The 14,356-nt window shown below is 43.7% G+C and overlaps 1 protein-coding gene across 3 annotated transcripts in view; it reads left to right on the plus strand.

Moving 5' to 3' along the window:
• The first annotated feature begins 4,269 nt into the window (after positions 1–4,269).
• The window catches only part of NAV3 (neuron navigator 3), a 619,870-nt gene continuing 609,783 nt past the window's right edge, over positions 4,270–14,356 (plus strand). For all 3 annotated transcript variants that reach the window (XM_060777419.2, XM_060777418.2, XM_060777420.2), the window contains exon 1: positions 4,270–4,642. The gene's annotated coding sequence lies outside the window, so the exon portion shown is untranslated. The remainder of the gene's footprint in view (positions 4,643–14,356) is intronic.

Raw genomic sequence — 14,356 nt, forward strand, 5'->3', positions numbered from 1 at the left:
AGTGACAATTTTTTTGCCTTTCCATCATGACTCAGAATTATACTTTTTAAGGTGTCCTTCTTGTTCTCCTTTTAAGGGTTCACCTACACTGTAGAATTAATGCAGTTTGATACCACTTCAATTGGAATATTATGGAATTCTAGGATTTCTACTTTAATGAGGCCCCAACACTCTTTGGCAGTGAAGGCTAAAGACTTTGTAAAATTACAACTTCTAGGATTCTACAGCATTGAGCCATGGCAGTTAAAGCCATGTCAAGCTCCATTAATTCTACAGTGTAGATATATCCCAAGTTTCAGCAGTCAGACTGCCAAGAGAACATATCATTGTTTGCATCAGCACTAAAGGCTTAGAAAGTAATCAAGTAAATTTATTTGGTCCTAGGTGCATTTTGCTTATACTCCCGTATAATTGTTTAGGATCAATATGTTGGTCCTATTATTTTAACACTTTTATTTTCCTAGTCACCACAAAGCCAAGCGCTGGACAATTTATTTTACCAGCTACTTCCTTTATGGAATTATGTCCATTCCTGCTTCACAAGGAGTTAATTCTACACTGTTGATGTACCTTGTTCAGTGCAAGGTACACTTGTTACCTTTTACCCTAACTGTGACACATTGAGCCACTGAATACCACAGGATGCCAGTTAGTGGATATTAGTGTTGTGCATTCGGGGTAAACTTTGACCCATTTTGTGCCCCAGCTTTCAGTGAAGGGAGCTCCCAAAATTGGGAGAGCAGATATCTGTTTTCACTCTGAGATGCCGAAAGGAAAGATTTGTGTTCTATTGGCCCATTACAGGGCAGGGGGCTTCCCAAGCTCTCCTTCCTGTCATTTTATGTATTTAAGCCTTTTCTATTATAGAGGAGAGGAGCTCGGCTGCAGGCAGGCAGATGTATTTTCTGGGTTTGTACATCACACACACACTCTTTTCAAGGCAAGGAGGCAAGTTGTGTCTCTTACTCTAGAGGAGGCGCTTGACTGCTGGCAGATGCACAGGCTTTCTGGGCTTGAACACCACATACACTAGAGTAAGACAAGACAAGAAGGCAAGTTTCTTACTCTAGAGGAGGCACTTGGAGGAGGCACTTGGCTGCAGGCAGATGCACACGCTTTCTGGGCTTGCACACCACATACACACTCTTTCCAAGGCAAGTTCTCTGTTTCTTACTCTAGAGTAGGTGCTTGGCTGCAGGCAGATGCACACGCCTGCACACCACATACAAACTCTTTCCAAGGCAAGAAGGCAAGTTTCTGTTTCTTACTCTAAAGGAGGCACTTAGCTGCAGGCAGGCACATGCACTTTCTCTCCCGGGCTGCACCATACCAGCAGCCACACACTCTTTCCAAGGCATTTTAAGGAGGTTTCCCACTTGAAGAGTAATAACTTCCTGGAAGAGGAGAGTAGTTTTCAGGGAATGAGGGTTTACTTTTTGTTTGCTGAGGGATTAATAAAAAAGGTTAAGTGGTGATGCTGAAAAACAGAGGAGGAGCTGAGATCAGCTCCCTCTTGCTTTTGTGTTGGGTGGATTTTCATACCGGGTGGGCCCTTACCGTTATGAGCTCCCAAAGTACCGAAGGTACAAAAAGAAATGGAGTAAACAGAAGAAACGAATTCCGAGCACAACTCTAGTGGATATGTCGAATGACTATCACAGTAGAGCACCTATCGACTTTGAATCCATTTGCTGCCTCCTGCATCATTCTTGGGTCTGTTTAGTGAGGCCCAAGACCTCTCTGGCTGAGCAGTTTAAACTACAAACCCCAGAAGTATGTAGGAGGAAGCAACCAGATCTAAGTGGATAGATGCTCTAGTGCAGCGCTTCTCAAACTGTGCTCCTCCAGATGTTTTAGACTTTGGCTCCCACAATTCCTAACAGCTGGCAAGCTGACTGGGATTTATAGGAGCTGAAATCTAGAACATTTGAAGGAGCAAAGTTTGAGAAACACTGGTCTAGTGTGATGAGGTCCTTTTTTGACCAGTAACTAATCCCTAGAATATTTTCATCCTGCCGGCTTGTCACTGTTCCATAAACACAGTTTCAAACTGGTATTGAAAGAAGTGGTTTTGCTGTGCAGATGATTATAAAACAAATCCTAGAACTAGCCTGAGGGTGGTGATGAGATAAACCACAGAGCACTGATACACATGAAGGCCTTTCTTTCTTGAACCTTTGTGGAAATTTCTTGTCAGGGTACTGCAGTTTGAAGCTATGTATTGTCGAAGGCTTTCATGGCTGGAATCACTGAGTTGTGAGTTTTCCTGGCTGTATGGCCATGTTTCAGAAGCATTCCCTCCTGATGTTTCGCCTGCATCTATGGCAGGCATCCTCAGAGGTTTGCTTCTTATAGCAACACCAGAGGCACTCCAAGTGACCAGCTCTTGGTCAAAGGAAATTTAATATAATTGCCAAGGTTTTAAACTTCGGGTTTTTTAAAATATATTACAACTGTATTCTTGATATGATAAATAAATATCCTCAGAGGTTGTGAGGTCTGTTGGAACTAGGAAAATGGGGTTTATATAGCTGTGGAATGTACAGGGTGGGAGAAAGAACTCTTGTTTGTTGGATTAGCATTTAATGGCCCAGCAATTTCAAGGTCTGGCTTCCTACTGCCTGGGAAATGCAACAAAGGATCCCCCCAGTCAGTAAGAAGCCAGACCCTGAAACTGCTAGGCCATTAAATGCTAATCAAGGTGGCCAATTGCAACATTCACATCTACCTCAAACAAACAAGAGTTCTTTCTCCCACCCTAGACATTCTAAAGATATAGGTAAAGGTAAAGGTAAAGGTAAAGGTTTTCCCCTGACATTAAGTCCAGTTGTGTCCGACTCTGGGGGTTGGTGCTCATCTCAATTTCTAAGCCGAAGAGCCAGCGTTGTCTGTAGACACCTCCAAGGTCATGTGGCTGGCATGACTGCATGGAGTGCTGTTATATATCTAAAGATATAAAAATCCCAATTTAATTTCCAACAGACCTCACAACCTCTGAGGATGCATGCCATAGATGTAGACGAAAGGTCTGGAAAGAATGCTTCTGAAACATGGCCATTCAGCCTGGAAAACTCCCAAAACCCAGTTTGAATTAGCTTCAATGATCAATGTGAATGTGGCAAAAGAAACCCTGGAACCAGTTTGAGGCCCAGATGGTGATGGCACAAACTGTAGAGCAGCGTTTCTCAACCTGGGGGTCGGGACCCCTGGGGGGAGGGTCTTGAGGGGGTGTCAGAAGGGTCAACAAAGACCACCAGAAAAGACAGTATTTTCCATTGTTCTTGGGGTTCTGTGTGGGAAGTTTGGCGCAGTTCTATCATTGGTGGCATACAGAATGCTCTTTGATTGTAGGTGAACTATAAATCCCAGCAACTACAACTCCCAAATGCCATGTCTATTTTCCTCAAACACCACCAGCGTTCACATTTGGGCATACTGAGTATTTGTGCCAAGTTTGGGCTTGGTCCGTCATTGAGTTCACAGTGCTCTCTGGATGTAGGTGAACTACAACTCCCAAAGTCAGGGTCAATGTCCACCAAACCCTTCCAGTATTTTCTGTTGGTCATGGGAGTTCTGTGTGCCAAGTTTGGCCCAGATCCATCATTGTTTGAGTCCACAGTGCTCTCTGGATGTAGGTGAACTACAACTCCCAAACTCAAGGTCAATGCCCACCAAACCCTTCCAGTCATGGCAGTTTTGTGTGCCAAGTCTGGTTCAATTCCATTGTTAATGGGGTTCAGAATGCTCTTTGATTGTAGGTGAAGTATAAGTCCCAGCAACTACATCTCCCAAATGACAAAATTAATCCCCTCAAAACCCGACCAGTATTCAAATGTGGGCATATTGGGTATTTGTGCCAAATTTGGTCCACTGAATGAAAATACATCCTGCATATCAGATATTTACATTACGATTCATCACAGTAGCAAAATGACACTTCTGAAGTAGCAACGAAAACAATTTGATGGTTGGGGGTTACCACCACATGAGGAACTGTATTAAGGGGTCAGGGCATTCGAAAGGTTGAGGACCCCTGCCATAGAGCATTGATGCACATTCAGGGCTTCCTTTTGTAGGCTTTGGTGGGAGTTTGTTGTCTGGCAGCGGCTGCAGTTACAAGCTAGCTTTGCATTGCATTCAGTGAACAATGTAGCTGGGGCCCAAGTCACACTACAAGGTAAGAGGAGATGGGGAAAGTGCTAAGCGCGGCTGCCCCTTTAAATTCCAGCGGTGTGGCTAAGAAGCAGCTCCTCTCTCTTTGCAAAGCGCTGGGCTGGGGCTGGGGCTGCTGCTGGTGTGAGCCTGTCCTTCCACTTCCGAGCTCTGGAAGCCGGGAGAAGATCTGATCGCCTCGCCGGGTCCCTTTGGGAGGGAGGGAGGAAGGAAGGAAGGAAGGAAGGAAGGAGGCACAGGGAAGAGAAAGGGAGCAAAGCAGGAGCAGCAGGAGCAGCCCCTTCCCTCCTCCAGACAGAGCCAGCTAGCGGGGACCGCTTGGGCTCTGCTCCTCTCTTTCTGATCCTCCTCCGAGGAGAGGAAAAAAGGGGGTTTGGTTCCGCAGCATCCTGAGGACCATTTCCATAGTAACCTGTTCCAACGGGGATGGGTTGGGTCTCCCCGGCCTTTCCAGGATGGCATTTGACAGGTAAGCCTCCTCCTGGCCCTGGAAGGAGCCCTCTCGCTCTGGCGGGCCCCTTGCCGACTCGCCTCCAAAGTTCTCCCCAATTTGAGACCTAGATGAAACGAATGACGCCATTTCCTGGGGTTGCCCTGCTGGGGTGGACGGTGCGTGGGGTCCTTTTCTTTCATTCTTTCCCCAAAGATCCATCCTTCCTTCCTATTTTCCCCATTGGAGAGAGAGAGAGAGAGAGAGAGACAAGGAAGGCGTGCTGAGCCCTTTCGTGCCTGCCCGCTCCGGAGTCACACCAGGCTGGACTTTGGGTTGACTTGCAGGGTGAAGAGGCCAATACCGGGGTGACGCCGCTCTCCTCCCCTTCTTTGTTTGTCCCTTCCGACTGGAGCATCCCTCCTCCCCCTTTCAGTTTTCCCTCTCCTCCTCCTCTTGTTTGTTTGCCGGTATCTATTCCCTCCGATATATATATATACCTTTCTCCCCCTTTTCTTTTGTTGCAAAGGGAGAGAAAGGGAAAACCATGCCTGCCGGACTTCCATCTCCCCTGGAAAAGGTCCTTCTCCTCCTTTTTTTTTTTTTTTTGCAAAAGGCAGGTGGTTAGGACTTTATTGAGCTTGGGTTTTAATCTCCCCCTCTCTTCCAAAGGGATGTGTGCCTCGAAACACGCCCAGAAACCACAAGGCACGCTCTATGGCACTGGCTGGTCTTTCTCTAGGAGGTGGGTGGCCCCTTGGATCCCCCTCAAAGCAACCCTTTGGAAAGGAGTGACTAGTGCTGGACACTATGCATCCTTCCCTTCAAGCAAGGGGGTGGCAGCAGCATCAGGGGCGAAAGCAAGGAAGGAAGGAGGGAGGGAAGGAAGGACGGGAAAACGTCGGGGGGAAGCTGACAGTTGGGAGGTTTGTGTGTGGCGCTGGTGGGGAGGGAGGGAGGGGGGGCTGCCAGGGAGGGGAGGGGGGAGGTGACAGTGGATGGAGGAAGCAGCCTGTTGTTAATTGCCTAGGTTACAGTTCCTGCATCCTTTCCTGCTTGGGGCCCTTCTCGGTCCTAGCGCCCTCCCTGTTTCCACACTGGAGGCATCTAGGACCACTTGCTGGAGAGCTTCTGGTGTCTCAAAGGGCCCTTCCACACAGCCCTATATCCCAGAATATCAAGGCAGAAAATCCCACTTTATCTGCTTTGAATTGGAATATATGGCAGTGTGGACTCAGACAACCCAGTTCAAAGCAGATATTGTGGGATTTTCTGCCTTGATATTCTGGGATATAGGGCTGTGTGGAAGGGTCCTTGGATAACCCAGTTCAAAGCAGATATTGTGGGATTTTCTGTCTTGATATTCAGGGATATAGCACTGTGTGGAAGGGCCCCTTGCACAACCCAGTTCAAAGCAAATATTGTGGGATTTTCTGCCTTGATATTCTGGGATAGAGGACTGTGTGGAAGGTCCCCTTGCATAACCCAGTTCAAAGCAGATATTGTAGGATTTTCTTCCTTGATATTCTGGGATATAGGACTGTGTGGAATGGCCCCTTGCATCACCCAGTTCAAAGCAAATATTGTGGGATTTTCTGCCTTGATATTCTGGGATATGGGACTGTGTGGAATGGCCCCTTGCATAACCCAGTTCAAAGCAGATATTGTGGGATTTTCTGCCTTGATATTCCGGGGTATAGGGCTGTGTAGAAGGGCCTTTGGATAACCCAGTTCAAAGCAGATATTGTCAGATTTTCTGCCTTGATATTCTGGGGTATAGAGCTGTGTAGAAGGGCCCTTGGATAACCCAGTTCAAAGCCTTGATATTCTGGGATAGAGAACTGTGTGGAAGGTCCCCTTGCATAACTCAGTTCAAAGCAGATATTGTGGGATTTTCTGCCCTGATATTCTGGGGTATAGGGCTATGTAGAAGGGACCTTGGATAACCAAAGCAGATATTGTAGGATTTTCTCCCTTGATATTCTGGGCTATAGGGCTGTGTAGAAGGGCCCTTGGATAACCCAGTTCAAAGCAGATATTGTCAGATTTTCTGCCTTGATATTCTGGGGTAGAGAGCTGTGTGGAAGGGCCCCTTGCATGAAATCAATCATGCACACACATAATTACGTCATAAAACATTGAAATTCATAAAACATAGTCATAGGGCTCTTCTACACTGTCCTATATCCCAGAATACTAAGGTAGAAAATCCCACAATATTTGCTTTGAACTGGGTTATTTGAGTCCACACTGCCATATATTCTAGTTCAAAGCAGATAAAGTGGGATTTTATTCAGCTGTGTGGAAGGGGCCATAGCTGCAGATAAAACCAGGTTGTTTTCAACTGGCACACACCCAGCGCTGAACTGACACCAACAATAACTCCTCGAACTAGCCCTTAAAAATCTTATGTAAGGTCAATGCCATGTTTTTAAACTGGATGGCTAAATGGCTATCTGTCTGGGATGCTTAGATGTGTGTGTTCCTGCAAGGCAGCAGGATTGGTTTGGACAGATTGGCCCTTGGAATCCCCTTTAAGCCCCTTTATACACTGCCATATAAAATCCAGATGATCTGCTTTGTACTGGATTATCTGGCAGTGTAGACTCATTTTAATCCAATTAAAAGCAAATAATGTGGATTATCTGATTTGATAATCTGGATTATGTGGCAGTATAGAAGGGGCCTAACTCTGTGATTGTATGACTTGCTTTAACTGCCATGGCTCAATGCTATGGAAATTTGGAGTTGTACTTTTTCAATGTCTTTCGCCATTTTTTTTTTTGCCAAAGAGAGCTGGTGCCTCACCATAATACAGCTCCCATTTTTCCCTAGCATTGAACTATGGCAGTTCAAGTGACATCAAACTGCATTGATTCTACAATTGAGAGCCAGCCTGCATAACCTGTGGTCCTCCAGGTGTTTGGGCCTCCAACTCCCAGAAGCCCTAGCCAAGACTTTTGGGAGTTGAAGTCCAAAATACCATCAGGCCTGGTTTAGAAACACCTCTAGAAGATAAAGGTGTCTCTTTCTGTAATCCAGGCTTTAACAATTGAATTGCTCTCGCCAGGGTCTTGTGAAGTTTTCCCCCATCACTTTGGATACATGTATACTGTAGATTTGATGCAGTTTGACCCTACTTGAACTGCCATGGCTCAAAGCTATGGAATCATGGGAGGCATCAGCACTATTTGGCAGAAAATGCTAGAGATCTTGTAAAACTATACTTCCTATGATGCTATAGTATTTAGTCACAGCAGTTCCAGTAGTGTCAATATATAATAATTCTACAGTGTAGACGCACCTCTCTTATTCTGCCAGGTGGAAGAGCACACCCTTGGGCACACCTACACTGAACACTTAGGTCAGCGTGAAACAGGCAGAGAAAAAACTTATTTCCCTGTGTGGATATTTACACGAAGATGTCTTAGAGCCAGTTTGAGGCCTGGATGGTGCTTATCCAAGGTGCTGAGCCTGTTTCAGTGCAGTCAAAATATTATCGTGGTTGACATGTGCCATCAAGTTGTTTCTGATTTATGCCAAGCCAAAGGTGAACAGGACTCTTTTGGAGAAGAGAATGCATGATTTGCCAGGCTCGCCCTGTTGGTTTTAATGGCTATGTGGGAATTTCGACCCTGGTCTCCAGTCATAGTTCAAACACACAGATCACTACAGTATGTCGGCTCTCCACCACATTATAGCCTCACTCTCATTTGTTTATAGTCAGGCTGGAGTACTTGTTCAGGCCTTACTATCCATCCTTCTCAATATGTCCTGGCTAGTGGATGATATGTCTAAAGGTTTAGCATTCAGAAAAGGAAGAGACGATGCTGGTAGCATAATAGAATTAATTCTTAAATGATAACTATATGCTAATTGGATTTATTTTGTCTAGGCTTAAATTAAGTAGACAATTAACTGGATGCATTCTGATAACATTGCATGAATATTTTGATAACCTTGCCTGAACATTAAGAATGCACTCCTTGTTTACTCAAAAGTAAATCTCACTCTGCCCAGTTAGATTTTCTTCTAGGTAAGCATACACAGTTTTGCAGGATATGTTGACAGGTTTCCCCAATATCCTTCACATAGGGGAAAACAACTTTGTTGAAAGTTGGAGCATGTATGATGCTGAAAGCCCTGTAGTGACTACTTAACTATTCAGTTTTTGGAAAACAAGGGCTCTTAAGGCATGTCCAGGTTAAAAAATATTTCAATAATAACAATAATTATTTCAAATTTGGGACATGAATACTCAATTATTTTTGTACTCATGAAGTTTCCACTTGATAGGCAAAAATGTGCAATGGTATTTTGGAAGAAGAGGAATTTTGAAACACTGGGTCCTGTGAGTTTTCAGGCTGTATGGCCAAGTTCCAGAAACATTGCCTCTTGACATTTCACCCACATCTATGGCAGGCATCCTCAGAGGTTGTAAGGTTTGTTGGAAACTAGGCAAGTAGGATTTATATCTCTCTGAAATGTCCAGGGTGGGAGAAAGAACTCCTGTCTGCTTGAGGAAAGTGTGAATGTTGCAATTTGTCACCTTGATTAACATTGAATGGCCTTGCAGCTTCAAAGCATGGCTGCTTCCTGCCTGGGAGAGTCCTTTGTTGGGGGTGTGTGTTAGCTGGCCCTGATTGTTTCTTGTCTGGAGTTCCTCTGTTTTTTGAGTGTTGTTCTTTATTTGCTGTCCTGATTTTAGAATTTGTTAAATACTGGTAGCCAGATTTTGTTCATTTTCATGGTTTCCTCCTTTCTGTTGAAATTGTCCACAGGCTTGTGGATATCAGTGGCTTCTCTGTGTAGTCTGACACGGTGGTTGTTAGAGTGGCACAACATTTCTGTGTTCGCAAATAATATGCTGTGACCAGGTTAGTTCATCAGGTGCTCTGCTATGGCTGTTTTCTCTGATTGATTTAGTCTACAATGCTTTTTATGTTCCTTGATTCGTGTTTGGGTGCTGTGTTCGATGGTCCCTATACAGACTTGTCCACAGTTGCATGGTATATGGTAGACTCCTCCAGCAGACAAGAGTTCTTTCTCCTGCTCTGGACATTCCACAGATATATAAACCCCACTTGCCTAGTTTCCAACAGAACCTCTGAGGATGCCTGCCACAGATGTGGGCAAAACATCAGGAGAAAATGCTTCTGGAACATGGCCATACTGCCCGGAAAATTCACAGCAACCCAGTGATTCTGGCCACGAAAGCCTTTGACAACACAATTTTGAAGCAGTTAGGAATGGACACCATTCCATAAAGGAAGTGCCAATTGAGGTGGATAGACATTGCAGTTGATAAAACAAAATGTCCAGTTTGGGGGTTTGGAAAAGAAGAGTGCTTAAATATAAGGACCAACATATTGATCCAAATATTTATTTGGAAGGGAATATAAGCTAAATGTACATAGAATTAAAGACATTTACTTGATTTCCCACTAAGTCGCTGTCAATAGCCTTTAGTGCTGATGCATAACAATGACATTTTCTTTTGGCTGTTGACTGCCTAACTCAGGGTGCATCTATATACTGTTGAATTAATGTCTTTTGACATCATGTTAGTTGCCATGGCTCAATGCTGTGGGATCATGGAAGTTGTAGCTTTAGAAGGTCTTTAGCTTTCTCTGACAAATAGTGCTGGTGTTTCACCAAACTGCAACTCTCATGATTCCATAGCATCGAGCCATGGCAGTCAAAATGGTCTCAAATTGCATAAATTTTACACTATAGCTGCATCCCAGGCTAAGTTTCGTATTACTGTGATGACATAGAATCCACTTCTGTAACTTCAAGAAGAATTCCATAGGGCATTAGCAATTGGGATGTGTATTTTGGATGAAAATCTTTAGCTATGGCATCTAATTATTAGTCTGTCTCCTAACTGGTAATCTCAATAGATTCAGATTAAGGGTTTCTTTTTTGTTTGTTGGGGGGGGGGGGGGTTATTACAATATATTGGGAAATGAACCCGTGTACTTCTGCATTTGCTATACTATTCAGTTGTGGTTTCTCCACCTTTTTTTTTTTTTGCCTCAGCAACATCATCACTAGGAGACATGCTTTCTGCTATAACTGATGCTATTTTGAGTGGAAGCAACCAATTAATGTAAATATGTCTATGAGTGTTAGTGCAAAGGCTACAGCTTCTGTGCAGAGTTCTTTGCAAATTGGAATTTTGGGGGAAAAAGGCTTTGCCAAGCTTCAAGAAGCTTAGCTGACAACATTCTCAGATTAAAGCCTCATAACAAGAGACATCTTGTGGCATACAGGCTAGAGGTACCTTGATCCAGTGAAAATTGAGAACTTTATTAAGATGGTTTAATGTATCCCCGTGGTTCAGAAACAATGTTCATAAAGAGTGTTTGTCACATTTAGATTGTATATGCATGTTCATGGACCAAGAACTGTACTCATTTGTTACTGGAAACAATAAAAAACAACACTGAACATAAGTCCTTTCCCTTGAATTGATTTAGTTATTCTGGTCCAGAGAGAATCTGTACTCCAGTCTTAGGAGTAATGGTAGAAGTGTGCTTTTTGGATATTTCTGGTTAGACTTAGGTGATCCCTCTTTGTCCAAATATGATGGCCTTCCAAGTGCAGTATCTTCGTAGTGGATACGTAGGTGACTGTGGAGCCCTATTCTTGACCCGCATGTCCTTCTACAGTGAGGACCTCGGTTTCCAGGTAGAAGGTGGTCCTGGTCAGAGTTGGCTTGACGCGTCTTCCTCTTGGTTTTTTTTTGTGTGTCAGGGCAACCAGTCAAATTATATTACATTTCTAACAGAACAAAGCAAACAAACAAACAAACAGACAGACAAAATACAAAATTTGTGAGTTTGATAGTGGATTAAATGTCCTTTGACCAGTATCTGGCCACTTGGAGTGCTTCTGGTGTTGCTGCAAGAAGGTCCTCCATTATGCATGTGGCAGGGCTCAGGTTGCATTGCAGCAGGTGGTCAGTGGTTTGTTCCTCTCCACACTCGCATGTCGATGATTCCACTTTGTAGCCTCTTGGTACGTTTCTCTCTTTTGCCCTTCATTTGTGCCTCTTCAAATTCGACAGCACTGCTGGTCACAGCTGTCCTGCAGTTAGAGCACTCAAAGGCCAGGACTTTCTGGTTCTTGGTGTCTAGGCCACAGTTTTTAAGGTTGGCTTTAAGCCCATCTTTATATGTCTTTTCTTGTCTGCCAACATTTGGTTTTCCATTCTTGAGTTGGGAGTAGAGTAACTGCTTTGGGAGATGGTGATTGGGTATTTGGACAATGTGGTAGTCCAGCAAAGTTGATGGTGCAGGAGCATTGCTTCAGTGCTAGTGGTCTTTGCTTCTTCCAGCATTCTGACATTTGTCTGCCTGTCTTCTCAAGAGATCTGTAGGATTTTCCAGAGGAAACGTTGATGAAATCATTCCAGGAGTTGAATATGACGTCTGTAGACAGTTCACATTTTGCAGGCATATAACAGGGTTGGGAGTACAATAGCTTTATAAACAAGCACCTTGGTATCCCTACGGATGTTCCAGTTCTCAAACACTCTCTGCTTCATTTGGGAAAATGTTGCACTCACAGAGCTCAGATGGTGTTGCATTTCAGTGTTGATGTTGACTTTTGAGGAGAGGTGGCTGCCAAGGTAGTGGAAATGGTCAACATTTTCTAATGTTACACCATTATGCTGTATTTCTGGCATTGCAGAGGGATTGGCTGGTGCCTGCTGGAAGAGCACTTTGGTTTTCTTGATGTTCAGTGAGAGTCCAAGCTTCTTGGATGCTTCTGCAAAGGTGTTTAGAGTGGCTTGGTTAGAGTTGGGCTATGGAAACTGTACGGAGCAGGGTTAGAATTGTTGTTGTGTGCCTTCAAGTTGTTTCCAACTCCTGACAACTATAAGGTGGGTTTTCTGAGGCTAAGAGTGTGTGACTTGACTTGCCCAAGATCAATCTGATGGTTTTCATGGCTAAATGGGGTAACTATCTAACCCTGGTTTCCATTTCATGCACAACACTCTCAACCACTACATCACTGTGGCTCCTGGGGTTGGAATGTCCTCCTGATATAATCGTTCTTCCCACCTATCCCATGTAGCCTGGATAATGTTAAGGGAGGATGGCAACAGAAGTTCATCACCATCCGGACAATGAGGCTCACGTTTCTCCTACGGACATAGAACAAACAAGAGGAAGAGGTCCTGAGAGTCCTTGAAATTTTAATTCATTCTTACAATTGTGAAAGTTGTGAGATCCCATGGATTGTAATGCCTTGTTATCACTATTATTATAATATAGTTTTAATCCTGCCTTTCTTTTGGTGTGCTCCGGACAGTATACTCTGTTTCACAGCAAGCCTACAAGATAGTAAACTGAATAATATGGTGTAAAAGATATAGTGTAAACGATAAACATAAAAACCTCTATTCAAAGCAGTTGAGAAGGGATTTTAATGTGGATCTGTTCTATTCTTGTCTGGCACTTAACCACTACACCACATTGGTTCTCAGTGAGACAGGGATGCCTTTTCAGATTCCTGTGAAAGATCAAACCAGAAGCTAAGTGTGTTGTATAGCTGTTTTCTGTTTCACCCTCAGTGAACATGGAAAAAAGAAGTAATACTTTGTGATATAATGGCGTTCCCAGACACCTCCACAATGACTTAGTATCTGGTTTTGCCTGCAAGGGAGACAATTGTTACTTTTTTCTAACTGAAATAAATGCACCAGTAAAAGGAATAGAGCATCCAATTAGCTGGACTTCGTTCCCTCTACCACATTAAAAGTTGATAAAAGAAGAATTGCAGATCCTATCCAGGGGCACACAGGTCCCCTTCACAATTGATGTCACATGAGGCTCTTTTTTTGCTGTGTTCCTGAGATCTTTAAGCTAAGGCTTTCATTACAATATCTTCTGTCACCAATTTTGGGACCTTAGATGTTACTGTCTACTACCAAACCTTCCTCATTTTCCTGACTTTGCTTCCCTATTTTTTGTTGCCTTAAAGAAGTTAACTGCAGAGTGCTTCTTAACTGCCAACATGATAAAAACCTACTTTGATACGATCCTACATTGGGGACACATCAACTGGATAGCTTCTATAGTAGTGCTTCTCAACCTTCCTAATGCCGTGACCCCTTATACAGTTCCTCATGCTGTGGGGACCCACAACCATAAAATTATTTTTGTTGCTACTTCGTAACTAATTTTGCTTCTGTTTTGAATTGTAATGTAAATATCTCATATGCAGGATGTATTTTCATTCACTAGACCAAATTTGGTACAAATATCTGATACGCCCATATTTGAAGGGAGGGATTCCCTTGGGAGTTGTAGTTGCTGGGATTTATAGTTCAACTAAAATCAAAGAACATTCTCAACTCCACCAACAATGGAATTGAACCAAACTTGGAACACAGAACTCCCATGACCCACAAAAAATACTGGAAGGGTTTGGTGGGCATTGGCCTTGAGTTTTGGAGTTGTAGTTCACCTACATCCAGAGAGCACTGTGGACTCAAAACAATGATGGATCTGGACAAAACTTGGCATAAATACTCAATATGCCCAAATGTGAACATGGGTGGAGTTTGGGGAAAATAGACCATGGCATTTGGGAATTGTAGTTGCTGGGATTTACAATTAACCTACAATTTAAGAGCATTCTGAACCCCACCAACAATAGAATGGGGTCAAACTTCCCACACAGAACTCCCACGACCAACAGAAAATAATGTGTTTTCTGATGGTCTTTGGTGACCCCTCT

This window comes from Anolis sagrei, chromosome 5 (genome assembly GCF_037176765.1).
Source record: "Anolis sagrei isolate rAnoSag1 chromosome 5, rAnoSag1.mat, whole genome shotgun sequence".
In the NCBI taxonomy this organism is placed as follows: domain Eukaryota; kingdom Metazoa; phylum Chordata; class Lepidosauria; order Squamata; family Dactyloidae; genus Anolis; species Anolis sagrei.